Raw genomic sequence first — 18,583 nt, 5'->3', positions numbered from 1 at the left:
GGGAGAGGTTTGCGATACCTCTTTGGAATCTGAAGACATTTATTTCTGGCACTGGAAGGCTTGTATTCAATATGAAGTTGAACCAGGAAACTTTTTTCCTTTTTCCTTTTTGAACTGAATTGTTTTAAAACATTGATTCAAAGGCAAGAAAAGTAAAATTTTACAGGCTATCAAAGTACTATATTTACCCTGAATGGGGGGAGAAGCTTTACTATCTGAAAATGTATTCTATTAAACTATATTGCCCCAGGGTCGCCAGCCCTCTGCCCTTTGTAGATGTTGACAGTTAACATTCAGTAAGCACTTACCTTGAGCCAGGCAAGGATTACCGTCTCACCGTGTCTTCACAAGTTTATGAGGTTAGGTACAATTAATGTATCCATTTTGGAGATCAGAAAACTGAACTATAACGAGAACAGAAAGCCTGCCAAAGGCCCCAGAGACCTTGAGGGGCCCAGAGGGAAAACCGGCGGCTCTGCAGCCTCCCCAGTTCCTGGCTCCAGTGGGGTCCTGTTCGGCCTGACCGCCTACCTGACACAGCGATACGCACGTGCGTAAGGCTCGGTCCTCCCACGTCCAGATGTGCTTCAGAAGGTTTCCTCCAGCCCTGCAGTTACAGCTTTTAAGTCTCTTCCTCCTTCATTCCCAAAGCACACGCACCCACCACTATTCACTACCTCTGGGGTCCACAAAATCTAGCTCAAATACGGGGAAAACAGGTCATCAAGAGAACTAGACTAACAGCAAGTTGGTATTTACTATAAGAATAATCTAGTTTTTAAAACTGCAGATTTCAATTACACCTGCTTAGTTAATCTCGTTTCCTAAAAGAGACAATTAAAAACTTCATAAAGTTATGAATTTGGTTCACTGCATTAATTAGCATGTTAAAAATAGGGGTAATGAGGAAGGGCAATCCACAGGCATTTAAAATTTTAAGGCTCTTGACTTATTTCCTAAACTTTAATGTTATAAATAACATATCTCACCATAAATAAACAGACTTTGTGTTTGGGGAGGTGAATTTTTCAAATCTATATCATGGAAAAAATAAAACTAGCACAGAGAAAAAGGACAATAGCAATAAGAACCAGGGCAGTCTCTCTTGGCACTAGCCTCTAGTCCACACAGGGCAATAAAGACCATTCAGAAGATCAGTACTGGATAAAACTTACTCAACTAATTCCAGGTAGAAAGAGAAGATTGTAAAAGGAAGTACCAAGACAGTATTAGGACAGATCATGGCAGACTTTAGGGAAGAGGAGGGCACTTCAATTCACAGAGTGAATTAACTAAGGGAAGGTTTAAATGAGAAAATAAAGAACATTACTCAGATTTGCTGAAGTCCAGGGTTCATGAGAAGAGGGAAGAAAACGGAAAAGGTAAGATGGGCCAGACTCAGGAATAAGGGACCTTTATACTACAGGTAGAGGGAAGCCATCATTTTGGGGCAAGGGAGCAACATGATGAGAGGACTGTGCTTCAGAAACACGACAAGTAGAATACAGGGTGGATCTGGGAAAGGGGGCAGGAAGAAAAACGACACGGAGGAGACCAATCATATCACAACTGCAACAGACAAAGAAAAGCAAGGAGAGCCTGACAGAGAGGAGGGAGCTGGTGAAGGGTGGGGAAAGAGGGAGCAGGACAAAGGATCAACAGCATGGGGAGGGGTAGAGACTGAGGAAAGTGAGAGGCCTTAGTATGCGCTCTCACCGATAGAGCAAGGGACAGGCTGGAATCAAAGACGGTTTAAGAGGGTTTGTGTCTGGTTGAGATGAACAGACCACTACTGGAAGTAGGAAATATGGGTTTGGGAAAGATGAGTTCCTTTTTGTGGACATACTGAGTTTGCCATGCTGCTAGGCCATCTGGGTGCAGATGTTCAAAAGGCAGTTGGGAATGCGAGTCTGGAACGTCAAAAAGAGGTCATGGCTGGAGATGCAGGTTAGGCGCCATCTTCACAGGGGACAGGGGAAGCGACGCGGCTGCCACTGAGTGCCACGGAAGGAAGAGCGTGTAGGGAGAAGAGAAGGAACAGAGGACACGTTCTTATGGAATAAACTCATTTAGAGTAAGAACTCATTAAGCTTTGTTGCTGTCCTCATCACAGGAAAACGGTTAAACAACTAGCCAAAGGTTGACCAACTGTAAATGAATTTTGACTAATTATTTCACTTATTCTTTTTTGACTAATTGTAAATGATTAAAGATATATTATAAAACAGGACATACGCGGGCATTTACGTTGTTTCCTTAAAACGTTTTTAAAAACTTTTTGTTATTATAAACAATACTGTGATTGAGAACAGTTTTGGAGCTCTAATCACTGTAAACATCCTCAATAACTCCCTAAAATCAAATTCCTGGAAGTGAAAATATAAATCTTTAAAAACTTTTATTGCCAAAATATCCTTCAGAATCCTATACTTTGTATGAGTACATATATATTCCCACCCATTTGCCAACCCCGGCTGTTAAGTTTCATTCTTTTAAAATAGGTAAAAACTTGTATTATTAATGTTTTAATCACATCTCAATTTATGAGTAAACATTTTTCACATTTTTACTTGCTATTTAATTCTTTTGTTGACTGCTTACTCACATCCTTTATTCACTTTCCTATTGGGTTATTCATCATTTCTCTACTGATTTTTGAGAGCTGTTTATTAATCTTCTATCATATAATACAAGAACAATTTCAACATTTTTACTATGCTCCTATAGAATATTTTAATACCAGCTAGTTATAATTTGTGTAGTAAGGCAGAGTATAACCATAATAATTACTAATATAAGTTAAAGTTTTAAAAAGTCCAAGAGACTCTTCTCTCCATACTCACAGGAATGAAAAATGCAGGGAAAAAAAAGGAAACATAATAAATTGAATTGCTCCAAATTACTCCTCAAATGGCCCAACAATGATGGACTGTTTAATCCAACACCAGACACACTACTTTCCTTATTGGGCCCTAATTCTAGCCCCAAAGAAAAAAAACTTCAATATATATTTAAAAATCCACCTGCTTAAGAGCAATGTCCCAACAGGCAGTGTAATCTAGAGATACATAATGATGCCTTACTGCACTCCTTTTCCCCTTTAGCAAGGAATTGATGAAGTCCTACTGTACAAATCACGAATCGGTCTGGGGGAGCAGTTTATATTTGAGCTGCCTGGCTCTGCTGTCAGAGGAGACCTATAATTTGTTAGCCTCGGCTGCAACCTCACCAGCTCTGCACAACCCTTCCTCAGGTTCCTAAGCTGGGCTCTGTTTATGGCAGTCACCTGCAGCACCCCAAGATGAAACCTGAGGAGGACAGAGCAGCCTCTCTGCACAAGGAGGTGGGGATCCCGGGCAGGCCTCAGCTGGATCTCCAGGAGCGACACGACTGCACTGCATTCCAGCCCATGCAAGGAGGTGCACAGGTAAGACACAGTGTCTGACAGCTATGGCAAACCCGTTTTAGTATTGATAGAACTCTCCGGCAGAGTTTGCAATGTAGCATTCAGACAAACAAACAAACAGAACCCCCAGCCGCTTAACATTACAAACGTGCACTTCGGCACCTCGCTAGGCCTGGGGATACAGAGACGGAAGTTCAACACCTGCTTCCTGAAATTCCAGAGTCTGGAAGAGAGGTGTGATTTAAACTATTTAAATTATTTCAGCATAGAGAGTGCTTATTTGTTTTAACGGACTGGAGGGCTTGGATCAGAGGGTCCTGATATTCATCCTGGATTGTCAGTTAACATTTGCAAAGCCACTCCCGGATAGAGACAGTCATTGGTTAATGCTGAAAGCTTCTAATCAGAAACCTCAGGTAAGCCCAGGATCTTTCTCTCTCTTCAAATCCAGAGAGTTTGGTGATTAGCATAATAGATATTAGAAATGACTACAGTATTAGAAAAGAGTGGTGAGTAAGCTATGTGGTTTGGCTAGATGTCAAACAGGAACCACTGCTCTTACATGAGCACGTACATAGAAGTCTAGTGAACCCAGTGGTCTATACTCTTTGGGATGGTACCCTAGGCCTTAAGGTTCCCGCTGGTTCTGCGATTAGTCCCCTCTAAGGGAATTCTGTTGTCTGATCTCATGTAGGTTAAAATGAATACTAAAACCATATTAGCACTTCTGCCTGGAATAAACCTTTCATAAAAGGTGCTTGTCAGAGTTTCTAAATGAATGGAGAGTAGAGATTCCACCCAGTTTAGAAAACAGTCTCTAAGACTATTTGTGTGTGTGTGGCAGAGATCAGGCTGAGTTTTGTTTTCATAGTAACATGCCATCTGGAAGCTCAGTTTTGGGGGAGCAGATCAACCGTACTCACTTATCTGTAGCTGCAAACGTAAGCAGTGTCTCTCAGAAAGAGCCTAATACCTAAACAACTGAATTGGCTCAGGTGGGTCATAACAGGGAGACAGTCACACAAAGGCATCCGGGACGGCGTACTGAACAAAACAGAGCCTTATATGAGGCATCCAGACAGCAAAGATGATCAATGCGCTCATGGGAATGGGGCGGCAGAAAATACTGTATGGAGAAAGTGACAAATGAGCAGAATTTTGAAGGATAAAAACAGAACTTTTCCAGAGCAGGGGGAGATTCTGAGTAGAGGAAACACAATATTTCGAAAAGGCGGCACCCTGAGAGGGCCACAAACAGGCGAGCACCGCTGGAACACGAAGGGGCGGGGCGGGGCGGGGCGGGGGGGAGATGAGGCAGGATAGACGGGCAGGGGCCGGCAGAAAGGCTCTCAACGACTTGCTCAGGAGTTTGTTTTACAGGCCAGTGAAGCCAAATGTGCTCAGTAAGAATCACGTGGTCTGCTTCGTAGAATATGGCTCCAAACCCCATACCTGAAATCTTGATTTCGTAAGCATGGGATGAGGCCTACGCTCAGAATTCTAAACAAGCGTTCAGCAGGATTCTGATTATCAAGGGCCGAATGTCAAAGCATAGTAGCAGAAGAATCGTATTTCAACTTTCCAAGCACCACTCAGGCTACTCATAGGGGATGGAGTGGAGGACCTGGGATTAGAGGTTACTGACATGCACGTGAGAGATGCGAGCCCGGACGAAGGGCCACAGGACTGGAGAGGACAGGAAAACTAAGGCAAAATTAAGACTGTGAAACAGACAGGATTTGGTGCAGTGACAGAGAAGGAAGAACGCGTTAAAACAACAACAACCACCTTAAAAATATCCACTGTTTGTTCATTCATTCAACAACTGTTTTCTGAGCATTTACTATATGTCAGACACTGTTCTAGATCTTGGGGGTACAATAATGGACAGACAGATTAAAAAAGTGACTGCCTTCAGGGAACATATTCTGTTAGGAGGAGAAAGGACAAACAAAATAATTAAGTCAACACAGAGCACAATAAATAGTACGTGAGAAGATAAGCACTGTGGAAAAAAAAAACAGGAATGGGGAATACAACGCTGGGCTTATAATTATTAATGGGGTGGTCAGGCAGACCTCTCTGAGAAGCTGACGTCTGAGCAAATCTGAAAGAGATGAAGAACTGAATGTTCCAGGCACAGTGTGCCTGGCCTGTCGGAGGGAAAGGAGCGTCAGTGTGCCTGGAGAGGAGAGAGCAAAGCAGGCGACAGTGGGAGATGAGGTCAGAGGTGAAGAGCTGGGGGCTGTAGACATCACTGAAAGGACTAACTAAGAGAGAGGTCGCTGGAGGGCCTTGAGCAATCTGGCTGCCATGTGGAGCAATGGCTGGAAAACTGCCGCCCACTGCCCGTTTCTGTGAGTCAAGTTTTATTGGAACACTCATTTGTTTACATATTACCATCTGTGGCATGGCTGTGTTCATGCCACGACAGGACTGAGTCGCTGCGACACAGACTGTTTGGTCCACAAAGCCTAAAACGTTTACCATCTGGCCCTTTGCAGAAAGTCTGCAACCCCTGATGTGGAAAATAGACTGAAGGCTGGCAAGAGTGGAGGGCAGGAGGTGAGTTCAAAGGCTACTGCAGTAACAGGTGAAGTGCGCTGACGGCCTGGATCACGGCGCTAAGAAGTGGCTGGACTCTCCTTCTGTTTTGAAGGCAGCACAAGCAGAATCCCCAGAGGGACTGGTACGGGGTAGAACATGACTCTAAGGTTCTGGCTTGAGAAGCTGGAAAACTGTAACTATCCTAAATGAACGGAGACAACAGGTGGCATGGGCTTAGGGCAGGGGCTGCAGGAGATGAGGAGGCCAATTTTGGACACGCTGAGACTTAGGGTTCACGAGACGCTGGTAGGAAGACAGTCCCTGCTCCTGAAGAACTTGCAGTCCAGAGGAATCAAAAGGAAAACTAATCATTTCAACACAACCAACAATTAAAATGACCAGACTAGGCACTAAGCATTATCCCACGGGGGGAAGTTGGGATCAGGGAAAGCTTCTTGATAAATGTGTCTTGAAAGAAGAATACAAATTAGCTAGGCAAAGAGGAGAGGGAGAACATTCCAGGAAAAGAAAAAGTCACAAACGAAGACAAGGAACAGCACGGTGTTACGGGCTCAGGCGTGTGCTGTGTGTAAACGGCAAGTGGGGGAGCCAAAGTGTGAGCACGAGGCTGGACACGTGCAAAGCCCCTTCCTGGAAGGTGAGTGCTCCTTGATAATGAACTTGATTTTATCTGGTGGGTAATAGGGAGCCACCGAAGAGCTCTGAGCTAGGAAGTGATACAATCAGCTCTGAGTTTTCATTCACTTGAGTAGGTGATAGAGTAGCACCAAAGCATAGCTGCAAAGTAATGAGTCTGCTTTTCTTACTGGAGCTGGCAAACAGCTAGCTGTTTCCTCTTTTGGGTCACTCTATAGAGGAAAAAATGATGGGTGGTTTTTTTTTTTTTCCTTTGGCTGCGTTGGGTCTTCGTTGCTGCGCGCGGGCTTTCTCTAGTTGCGGCGAGCAGGGGCTACTCTTCATTGTGGTGCGCGGGCTTCTCATTGCGGTGGCTTTTCTCATTGTGGAGCACGGGCTCTAGGCGCGTGGGCTTCAGTAGTTGTGGCTCGCGGGCTCAGTAGTTGTGGCTTGTGGGCTCTAGAGCGCAGGCTCAGTAGTTGTGGTGCACGGGCTTAGTTGCTCCGCGGCATGTGGGATCTTCCCGGACCAGGGCTTGAACCTGTGTCCCCTGCATTGGCAGGCGGATTCTTAACCACCGCGCCACCAGGGGAGTCCCTGGGTTGTTTTTTCTGTTTTGTTTTGTTTTGCGATTCCAAATCCTGTGTTTTTTTTGAATTGAAGTGTAGTTGATTTACAATGTTGTGCCACTCTCTGCTGTACAGCAAAGTGACTCAGTTATACACGTACAGACATTCTTTTTTTATATTCTTTTCCATAATGGTTTATCAAAATGCTTGTTTTTTATTTTTAATTTTCTTGATGTAGAATCAATGCAACAGTAACAACAAAAGTCATATTTTTAAAAATATTCCCAAAATGAATGGGTTCAAATGCATTACTTAAAAGTTTAAACTTAGCCCTAGCCTCAATGCTTGGAGAGAAATTCAGTAGTCACTAAAATGCTTTTTTCATTAAGATTTAATAGACAAAGTCAGCACTCTTTCTTAGTTCATAAGAACATATAACTCATGGTCATATAACTCAAGACTCTTAAGAAATCAATAATTCCAATAATGAGCTGATTCTTTTTTTTTTTCCAATAATAATAGCACAACTCTCTTTGTAGGCAGAGAACCAAGCACTTCTGAAAAGCTTTTGTGGCGTGACTGACAGAGATTCAAGTCGCAGCATTTGTGAGAGGACGAGTTTACTGGGAGAGAACTCCAGTTTACAGGACTTGCATACAGTGCATCTCATTTCAGTCCTGCAACGGCTCCATGAGTCATGCAGGAAAGCGACTATCTACATTTTACAAATAAACCTATCTGGGCCTTGTTTTAAGTGCTGAAGGGTTTCATATGCTTCTCCATACCACTGCACGGGAATGTAATCAATCTTATAAGAGCCAGATCTGGTCTTAGAAAATAATTATGGCCCGGTTCAAATAAAGTTAACCTCTCCTCTACTTTTATCACTTTGAGTGAGCTTAATGCGCTTTTAACGTTCTTTGCTTTTCACATCATCCTTAAGGTACTTGCTTAACTATAAATTGCCATATCTAGACACCTTTATAATACTTACTTTATGGGTTTTCCGATCAGATTTTGGACTCCTACAGGGCATGAACCAGGCTTTACTAATCTGTGCCAAACACAAGTGCTCAACTATGTGCCGAATGAATCAATTAATGACTAAGGGGGGAGGCTGGGAATAATGTAAACAACTTTAATACATTTAAAATAGAAGCTGAGTTTTACTAAAGGTTGACAGAAGTATTATTAGGTCATAAGAAATAAATTTGAAGTTCAACAGCTTTCTACTTGCAAGGGATGACAAAAATAACATACACACCACACACACCACACACACACACACCACACACACACACACACACACACACACACACAGGCAGGGTTACTAAATTAAGCCTACAGACTGGTTTTCATTCAGTACCATGTGACTTTATTTTGGCCCTAGGCGTAGCTTATTTTTAAGAATGTTCAAGTGTACCTAGCGAGTGGTTTAGAAAAACGGTCTAAAAGGAGTACAAGATTTCCATAACAACTATTAAGAACTCAAGTTCTCTAAACCCTTACGCCTAGTGACTTCCAGGCATATTGCCAGTAACTAAGTACTGACATCCAGAATTTCCAACCCTTGTTCCCACTGCCCTCCAGAACAAGCATCTGTGCCACTCTGCTGCTTCTCCCCTATGCCTCAGAGCCACCTATTTCTTTGAGCTACAGTTTTCTGCTGGCCCAGGTTAATCTTATGTCACAATGTTTACTGAATCCTGTTAATAACAGATCCATCCAGCTCATCTGATCAACATCATTATGTGTAAATCTACTGTAGGCAGAATTTTACCAACTGTTATTCAATATTATCTCTACATACGCTGCTGATGAAAGAGGAAGTTTTGTTTTGGTTCTGGAGGGTGATGGGGCCCAGTGACTCTAACCAAAGTGACTGATGGGCTATGAGGTGGGCCACTGCTATAAGGATGTGATTAATGTGCAGAGAATGTTGCAAGAAGTCTTAAGGTGAGGCTCCACTTTTGTATACAATTTGAGAGAATTTTAAGTAAATTAATTATGAAGAACCAACCAGATACACCTTGAAAACATTCTCATATATTTGATTGATAAGATGGTGAAACAGGAGCTGGACAAACTAACAGGTTGCTTCTCTATAAATCCCACATCTGGCCCCTGTCTGCCTGGAGATTCTATTCTGTCTTTAGCCTCTACCTAATCTACCTTTTCATCAATTTTTTTTTTTTTTTTGGTGTAAACATCTCATATCTTAAAAGGCTTTGCAGAGGATAGTATTGCAACAATACAAACTTTTCTTCTCCCAAACACTTAACATGCAAACCAAACCACAATGGTTAAAATTACCTAACAGAATTTAAAACAAACAGCAGAAGCGTGAGAATAGTTTATATGATTCTCAAACGTTACTTCCCACTCTACAACCCTTCCCTAAACTTAACTTCAATTACATTTATTTCTACCCAAATGTAGCCACTCAGCATCCTGACCACAAATTTTGATCACTACCAATGATCTTGAATCACAAAAATAGAAGAATCTATCAGTGTAACTTTTCTGAAGGGGAAGAGTTTAGATAAATAAATATAACAGGAAAACAACCACCATTTATTGAGGTATTACTACGTGCCAGTCACTGTGGCAAGAACTTTATACTCATTCTTTCATTTAATTCTCACAACTCCTGGGGGGCAGAGTAAACTATAAAACGGGGATAAGACAGTTTAGAGAACAGATATCTTAAAAAACAAAAAACTCCCCAAATCTAGGAGTTTGGGTTGACCATAAACTTAAACGAGCCACTGTGTTACTAAAAAGCTACTGCGACATTAAGCAACATTAAACAGTTCCTAGATTCTGTACTACTCAGGCCATACCTGAAGCCTGTATCCATTTCTGGGGACACATTAGAGGAAGCATACTGACAAGCTGGAGTATTTATTAAGAAAAAAAAAAAATGGCCAAACAACGTCCAGTAAGTAACAGTGGTAGAAGTGAGCAGGTTTAGCATGGAGAAGACACATCCCCAGTGGACTGTCATCTCCAGAGTGCAGGGCCCAAGTCAGATAAAATAGCACCCCATCTTACGTAGTGCTTTCCAGTTTGCAACATGGCTTTTACATCCCCAAAAGGCCACATGAAATAAAGGAAGGACACAGACACTGCCTGCACTGTATGTGCTGGGTCACTGGGGAGGTTATTTAACTTTGCTGTGCCTGATTTCTCTTGTCTATAAAGTGAAAATAACAACGGTATACCTGACCTGCATGGCAAATAAGACAGGACACAAAAAGTGCTTAAAACACAGCCTGGGAAACAGAGAGCGTTAGCCGTGTTAGCTACTACCAACAGCTACGGGGCGTGGGAGAAGTCTCAAACCTTCAGAGCTGTCTCCTCATTTGAGAAATTAGAATTAGCACTATTTCACACGAGGATGTGAGCTAAACAAGACAACAAAGGAAAGAGTTCTGTACATCTTAATTCCTTTCTTCCCTCATGAACGCCTTCATTATAATCTCTACAAGAGCCTACTATGCACCAGGCACCTTGCGAAATATTGATATAATCTTTATTATCTCATTTAATCCTTACAACAGTTGTATAGAATGCTAATGTCCTCATTTTACAGACAAGGCCACTGAGATGTGGAATGGCTAGCTTACCTGAGGCCACAGAACTAAGCAGCCAGCTAGACTGTGAACCCAGGTTTGCTGGACTCCACAGCCCAGTTTTGAGACTCCACACTATGTGCCTTTTCATGCACATTCCCTCGTTTATGCATCTTGGCAGCTAGCAACATGCCTAATAAAATGTTTCTTTAATCAAATAAACGCATGCTAGCTGTGCTCCCCTTGGCACAACTGTTCTGAGGAAAGAGGAGTGCAGAGCAGCAGAGGCAGAAACCCCCCTTCCCTGCTGCATCTGCCGCTGAGTGGCGGAGCTCATGGACCACGTTGTCTAGCCAGCTTTCTCTGGCTCTGAAACGAGGAACCTGGACTACATAACCTTCCAATCTAGCTCGAAGACTATACGTTCCATCTGGCAGTACTTCAGATATAGCAGAAATTGAAAGTAGAAACTCTAGAATTTTAAAACTGGAAGAGACCATAAAGGTCTGGCCCAAACTCTTCAGTTAAGAGACCCCTCCAACTAGAGATCCAAAGGACAAAAATCTGGGTCTCCCAATTTCTAATCCTACACTGCTTCCTTTATAATGACACAGAGCAGACATTTCAAACCGACAGGATTAGCAGAAATATAACTGGCGTCACAACGCATGTAATAACAGACGCCAAAATTATACAGTACTTGGTAACTTTTATTGGTCTAAAAACTCAAACTTTATTAGTCAGCCCAGAACACTCACTGCTTAAAATAAACATCTCAAATGAGGACACATTAAGATATCGGCTCAGTTTTGTGAATATCCAATTCTAATAAATAAACGGGGTGACCTCAATAAATTACTCTGATGACAAAAGCCTTGCAGAAGCACTATTAGCTTTATTTTGTTTTGTTTTCTTGAAAAAAAATTTACAGAAATACTGGGTAAGATTCTGAAACTACTGTTATAAAGGCTCAACCAAGATTAACAAAAAAATTTTCATAATCTCTAGAGACACAGTAAAATGCAATAATTCAACTAGAATTTTACATATTCAAGGATGGTATAAAAAGTCTTAGAAAAAAAGAAAGTGTTCTGTGGCTAAATATAAAAAGCCACTTGTGAGATTAAAATATAAAGCACAGGGAATTCCCTGGCGGTCCAGTGGTTAGGACTCTGCGCTTTCACTGCCGAGGGCCTGGGTTCAATCCCTGGTTGGGGAACTAAGATTCCACAAGCTGCGCGGCATAGCCCAAATAAATAAATGGCGCAAAACATTTAAAAGGAGAAAAATGAGAATTTAATTTTTAAAATAACAAAGAATTTCCACTATAACATTTAAGGTAAATGTTATTTAAGTCACATTAACAAATGCTTATTAAATGCATATTATATAGAACAAATGGTAACCTAGGTCTGATTCACTATGCTCTAAACCGCTGTAACTCCCCAACTATAATAGACAAACTGTGAAAAATACAATGAAAAAAACACAAATAAAATGTTATGGCGGGTACTTCCCTGCTGGTGCAGTGGTTAAGAATCTGCCTGCCAATGCAGGGAACACGGGTTCGGTCCCTGGTCTGGGAAGACCCCACATGCCGCGGAGCAGCTGGGCCCGTGAGCCATGGCCGCTGAGCCTGCGCTCTGGAACCTGCAAGCCACAACTGCTGATCCCGCGCGCCTGGAGCCCACGCTCCGCAATGGGAGAGGCTGCCGCAATGAGCAGCCCGCGCACCGCAGCGAAGAGTAGCCCCCGCTCGCCACAACTAGAGAAAGCCCGTGCACAGCAACGAAGACCCAAAGCAGCCAAAAATAAGATAAATAAAATAAAAATAAATAAATAAAAGGCCCTTAAAAAAATGTTATGGTGGTATAGAAATGTTATGGTGGTACAGAGGAGATAAAGCAACTTATAGTACAATGGTTAAGTAAGTATATTAAGATTTGCAGCTGGCCAGCCTGGATTATAATTTCAGCTCTGCTACTTACTAGCTACGTGTGGGGATACCTACAGTACAGCTGTCCCGCAGTATCCACGGGGATTTGTTACTTGGATACCAAAATCCATGGAAGCTCAAGTTCCTTATATAAAATAGCACAGTATGTGATAATAACCTACACACATTCTCCATATATTTAAAATCATCTCTAGATTACTTATAATACCTAATACAATGTAAATGCTATGTGAATATAGCTGAGCCTTGAACAGGGGTTGGGGTACTGACCTGCCACGCAGCCAAACACCTGAGTATAACTTATAGTTGGCCCTCTGTATCTGAGGTTCCTTCAGATCTGTAGTTCCGCATCCACAGATTCAACCAACTGCCGATAGTACAGTACTGCAGTATTTGCTAATGCAAAAAATGTGCATATAAGTGGACCTGTGTTGTTCAACTTGTGTTGTTTGGGGGTCAACTGTAGCTGCCAGCATTGCAGCAAATTTAAGTTTTGCTTTTTGGAACTTCCTGAATATTTTTCCAATATTTCTGATCCACAGTTGGTTGAATCCATGTATGCGGAATCCACGGATAAGGAGGGTGGACTGTATGTATCTCAAAGGGCTACTGTGAGGATTAAAAAGAGAATGCATATAAAGGGCTAGCATTGCACGTGGTACCCAGTAAGCATCCAATTAATGTTAGCTATTACCATCATTCCTGGTACACTCCTCACACAGTCACAGGGGGACTGCAACCCTGCCCGTGTGTGGACATCTGCTTTGGTTTGCGCAGCATCCATTCCCCCTCTTCTCGTTCCAGCAGCCTCATTTCCTAGGGCAATGCTGATCTGTCATCCTCAGTGCCTATGTCTGGGTGAGGCTCACTCTTTACCCTCCAGGTTCAGCACATGGTTCAAGCCTGGCCAGAGACTGGTTCACAAATAAGCACACAGGCCAAGCCAATTTCTGTCAGAGCCCCTGGTAAACAGAAGCTCTCTTTCTATGTACAGCTGACCCTTGAACAATGCCGGGGTTAGGGACAACACCCCTCCGAGCAATCAAAACTCCAAGTATAAATTATAGTCTGTCCTTTGTATACACAGTTCCTTCATATCTGTGGTTCAGCATCTGGGGATTCAACCAAAAGCAGATCACGCTGTATTTACTTTGAAAAAAATCCTATAAGTGGACCCCCCTGCAGTTCAAACCCCTGCTGTTCAAGGGTCAACTGTGTATCTCCAGGATGTAAGGCTGAAACTACTGGCGAGAGAAGAGGATGAAGAGAGCTTACAAGAGAATAACTAATATAGAAAACAAGGGCTGAGAGATCAAGTTTTGATGATACCGCTTGCGCCCTTGGTTCCAACTGTGCGCCAGAAGGTCAATTACTAGACCTAGAGTTCTGGGAAGCAATGCATTTCTCTTTCGGCTTGCTTAAGCCCATCTGAGGAAGTTTTCATTTTCTTTTGTCATTTACACCTGGTATCAATCACCTCCCAGAATGCAGTAGAAGGGCGTGGATTTGGTTCTGCCACTTACTAGCTGTGTGACCATGGACATTTGTGTAAGCCTACTTGATGAGAGGGTGAATGTGATAACGCATATAAACTGCTCAGTCTGCTGCCTAACAGTGAGCAAACACTCAATTAGTAGAAGCTATTATTATACCACTGACTCCCAAATTGACCTTCATACTTGACCTCTCTCGAGTAGCATGTCTATATTACCAGTGGGCTAGCCATCTCCACCTAGATAGTCCCCTATCCAGCCTCAAATCTGACATTTCCAAATCAGATCTTACCCTGCCTCCACACTTCCCATCTACAACAAAACAAAACCCCCACAGGAGATCAATTCCTCACTGATTAATAATGTACTCTAAGCAGTCTCTAAAACCAGAATTCTAGGAGTCATTCTAGACTGAGCCTTCTTCCCTGTTAGCCAGTCAATCACTAAGTCCTGGTAAATCTCTACAGCCTGACAAAAAAGAATTTTCCTCTTCCTGGTAGATAAGAACAAGGGCAGAACTCCTCCAGATCAAGGATGTGTGACCTCATAGGCTTTCAAGAAGACCTCCAATCCTTCTACCCCTCCTTCTCATATTCCTCCTTGTGGCTTCATTTCTTTCTTTATCCAGGATAGAGTTTTTGTTAGCCCTCTCATTTTTCCCTTAACCTCACCCTGCAAACTAACAAATTTACAGCCAAGCTACTCAGCACTGCTGGAAAAAGTTATTACCATGCAGACTAACACCTAAACAACTGAAAGTGGTCTCTGACCTCAGCTGGAACTTCAGATTTGCTTGGCAATTTCATCCTAGTCAATTTATTTGTACTCCTCAAAACGATTATTCCAAACCTCCATCACTCACCTCTTCCAGCCATTATTTCAGCTCCAACTCTTTAATTCAATAGATGGAGATGTTTCCTACTTCTCTGAGGTAATTAAGGCAATCGGGTAGAAACTTCTTCAACTTCTTACTCTCAGAACTCTTAATGTATCTAAGCTATAGGCCTCATCACCTCATTTCCCTCAATCGGAACGGCTGGCGCGTACAAGATTACACAACACAGTGACGGAATAAACAAAAGGGGCATTCTTTCTCCTATGGAGGGATAATCCTGCCTATACAGTGCTTCTGAAATTTTAACACACATTTATAATCACCTGGGAATCTTACTGAAAATCCACATTCTGATTCAGGAGGTCTGCAGTGGGATGTGAGATTCTGCACTTCCTTCCAGCAAACCAATGCTGCGGGTTTGCAGCAAGGTTTGGAAAAGCAGGGTCTAGATTCCATCCTGTCTCATCTCCTCAGAGACCTCTCACTCTAAGTCAACACCTTTATCTGCCATATCTTCACATCTGTTTCTCTCTCAGCTGTTCCCTCCCCCAGCATGTAACATACCTGTCTTTTCTACTTTAAAATAAGCCCTTTCTCAGTTACCATCCAATCTTCTCGGCCGCTTTGCTCCACAGGTAAGTTTCTATGAAGAACAGTTATGCCAATGGTTCCCAGACTTTCTTGGTTCACACAGTAATTAGTGTCACAGTAGTTTTTTCATGGCACTCCTAGGCCAAAAGAAATACCTGATTGTTCACTTTATTAAGTCGTATGGGCCAAACCACTTGGCAAGTATTTAAATCCTAATAGTTTAGCGTCTGTTGGGCACTGCATAACTTTTCAAACCTTGGAATCGGCCTCATTTCTGTTTCACACTGATTTTTAGGAAGTACTTGGTTTTTTTTTTTTTTTTTTGCGGTACGCGGGCCTCTCACTGTTGTGGCCTCTCCCGTTGCGGAGCACAGGCTCTGGACGCGCAGGCTCAGCGGCCATGGCTCACGGGCTCAGCCGCTCCGCGGCATGTGGGATCTTCCCGGACCGGGGCACGAACCCGTGTTCCCTGCATCGGCAGGCGGACTCTCAACAACTGCGCCACCAGGGAAGCCCAGTACTTGCTTTTCTAAAAAAATCAGAGTAAGCACTGAAAACCCAGCTTCACAAAGGTATGACATCACCAAAAGGAATACAGTGACCTAATGGTGTGGTGTCCAAGAGATGTTGCTGTATTTCCCTTGAAATTTTTAAAATATTCATGGCACCCCTGTGAGTTTGCTACAGTGCCCTGGGCTGCCTTAACGCACAATTTGATAACCGTGGGGGGTCTACATAGTTCTCAGAATAGCAGCGTTCGCTGCTCGGAAGGTTGTTGAAAATGCAGAATCTTGGAATTCACCCCAGGCTTACTGACTCAGAATCTCTACTTTAACAAGATCTTCAAATGACTCCTAGATACCATTAAAGTTTGGGCGAAGTCCCAAACTATGCCCGCCCCACTTTTCTTTTCTTTTTTTTTTTTTTTTGCGGTACGCAGGCCTCTCACTGCTGTGGCCTCCCCCACTGCGGAGCACAGGCTCCGGACGCGCAGGCTCAACGGCCATGGCTCACGGGCCCAGCTGCTCCGCGGCATGTGGGATCCTCCCGGACCGGGGCACGAACCCGCGTCCCCTGCATCGGCAGGCGTCCCCTGCATCGGCAGGCGGACTCTCAACCACTGCGCCACTAGGGAAGCCCCGCCCCACCTTTTTAATAAAAGCAATATATGTCTCAAGTTCTAATCCTAATTAACCCTCTCTGCTGTGGTTGATACTATTGATCTTCTTGCACCTCTATTCTCCTTGGTTAAAACACCACTGTCCTTTGGTTTCCTTCTTTTTCTTTGAATATGTTTTCCTCCCATGCCCTTTCTCCACCAATGAAGTTTTCTTTCCCATAGGGCTTCTGTAATTAGCACTACCGTTGCTATGCAAAATTCCTTCTCCAGGCGACGGCACTCAATCCTGTGGCTTCAGCTATGATCTATATGCTGACCACCATAGTCCAGATGGCTCTCTGCAGCCTTAGACCTATAAAACCAATTTCCACTTGTACATACACAGGCATATTAAACTCAACGATTCCACAACAACTTATTTGCCTGTCATCCCTGGTCTTCAAGTTGCTGTTCTTCATATATTCTTTCCTTTACCAAGTGGCAACCTTGGTCAATTTCCCTAGAGAAGCTTAGAAATCATCCTCGACTTACCCTTCTCCACTTCCCTTGCCCTATACAATCAATCAGATCAAATATCCCTTGCTATGTATGCCTGGATCTCTACAGCGCTAGTACTTCTATCTTAAAAGAGGTCCTTATCTTTTCCTTGGATTCCTAGTAACAGCCTCCTGACCCCTCTCCCCGCCTCCAGGACTGCCATGCCCTGCTCCAAACCATTCTCTGTACTCCATGCAAGTTAACTTTCTAAAATCAAAATCTGATGTCCCTGCCTTCCTCCGATCCTTCAATGGCTCCGAACGCCTAGCAGTGCTTTTCAAAGTTTTCCAGCAAACAGTAGAAGGGTCTGCAGATACACATCTAAGAAGCTCCCTATACACACGACATCTCTTGCAAGGCTCAGTTTTATCTTCAATAGTCATTTCAATTTTACATTCTATTCCATGGTTAGCCACTGATGTTATGGCAGATTCGAGTAGTTGCAACAGAGACCATGTAGCCCACAAAGCCTAAAATAACTACTACCTGGCCCTTTGGGGAAAAGTCTGCTGACCCCTGCATTACACCATGAGTACTGTGAAGGCTAGGATCGTGTTTTACTTGTCTTTACGTCCCCAGCACGTGCCTAGAGAAAGTACTAAAAAGTACTAACTTAAGGAATTAGAATGCTGCTAGGAAGAGCTCCAAGGGCTCATAAGGGAGCTCCAAGGGGCTCACGTGTCCACCAGGTTGATACAGAATGTCCCCAAGCCCTAGGGAAGATATACAGCATCCAACAGAGATTTTCTTCAGTAAAGGGACAAATCAACATCATGTGCTTCCTGGTAAGAGGCACTGAGAAGGACACAGCAACACTTGAGCGATATTCCTGACAAAGTCAAATAACCCTAATCTAATGGTTAAACAATGTCAGACAAACCCAAACTCAAGGACATTCTACAAAATAATTGGCCTGTACGCTTCAAAAATGTAGGTGTCATAAAACACAGGCGATCTGAGGAACTGGTTCAGATTAATGGAAACTTCAGAGACATGATAACTGAATGCAATGTATGATCCAAGATTTTCATTTGTTATAAAAGACATTATTGGAATAACTTGCCATATCAGGATAAGATCTGTATATTAGATAACAGAATTATCAGTGTTAATTTTCTGATTTTGATTATTGTTGTGTGATTATATAAAACAATGTACTAAGGTAGCTAGTGGTAACGGGTGTCATGCTTGTAATTTATTTTCAAATATTTCAGAATACATATTGAGAGACAGGAAAAAAAATGAAGCAAATGCACTAAAATGTTAACATTTGGGAAATCTGGATGCAGAGCATTCAGGAATTCTTTGTAATAATAT

At 42.8% G+C, this 18,583-nt stretch overlaps 1 protein-coding gene across 4 annotated transcripts in view; it reads right to left on the bottom strand.

Moving 5' to 3' along the window:
* Positions 1 to 18,583, bottom strand: part of EGLN1 (egl-9 family hypoxia inducible factor 1) — a 57,086-nt gene that overhangs the window by 17,275 nt on the left and 21,228 nt on the right. The window lies entirely within an intron of this gene.

The sequence above is a fragment of the Tursiops truncatus genome, chromosome 16 (assembly GCF_011762595.2).
Source record: "Tursiops truncatus isolate mTurTru1 chromosome 16, mTurTru1.mat.Y, whole genome shotgun sequence".
Taxonomy (NCBI): Eukaryota; Metazoa; Chordata; class Mammalia; order Artiodactyla; family Delphinidae; genus Tursiops; species Tursiops truncatus.
The sequence above is the reverse complement of the archived record's forward strand: the minus strand, read 5'-3'. Positions and strand labels throughout refer to the sequence as shown.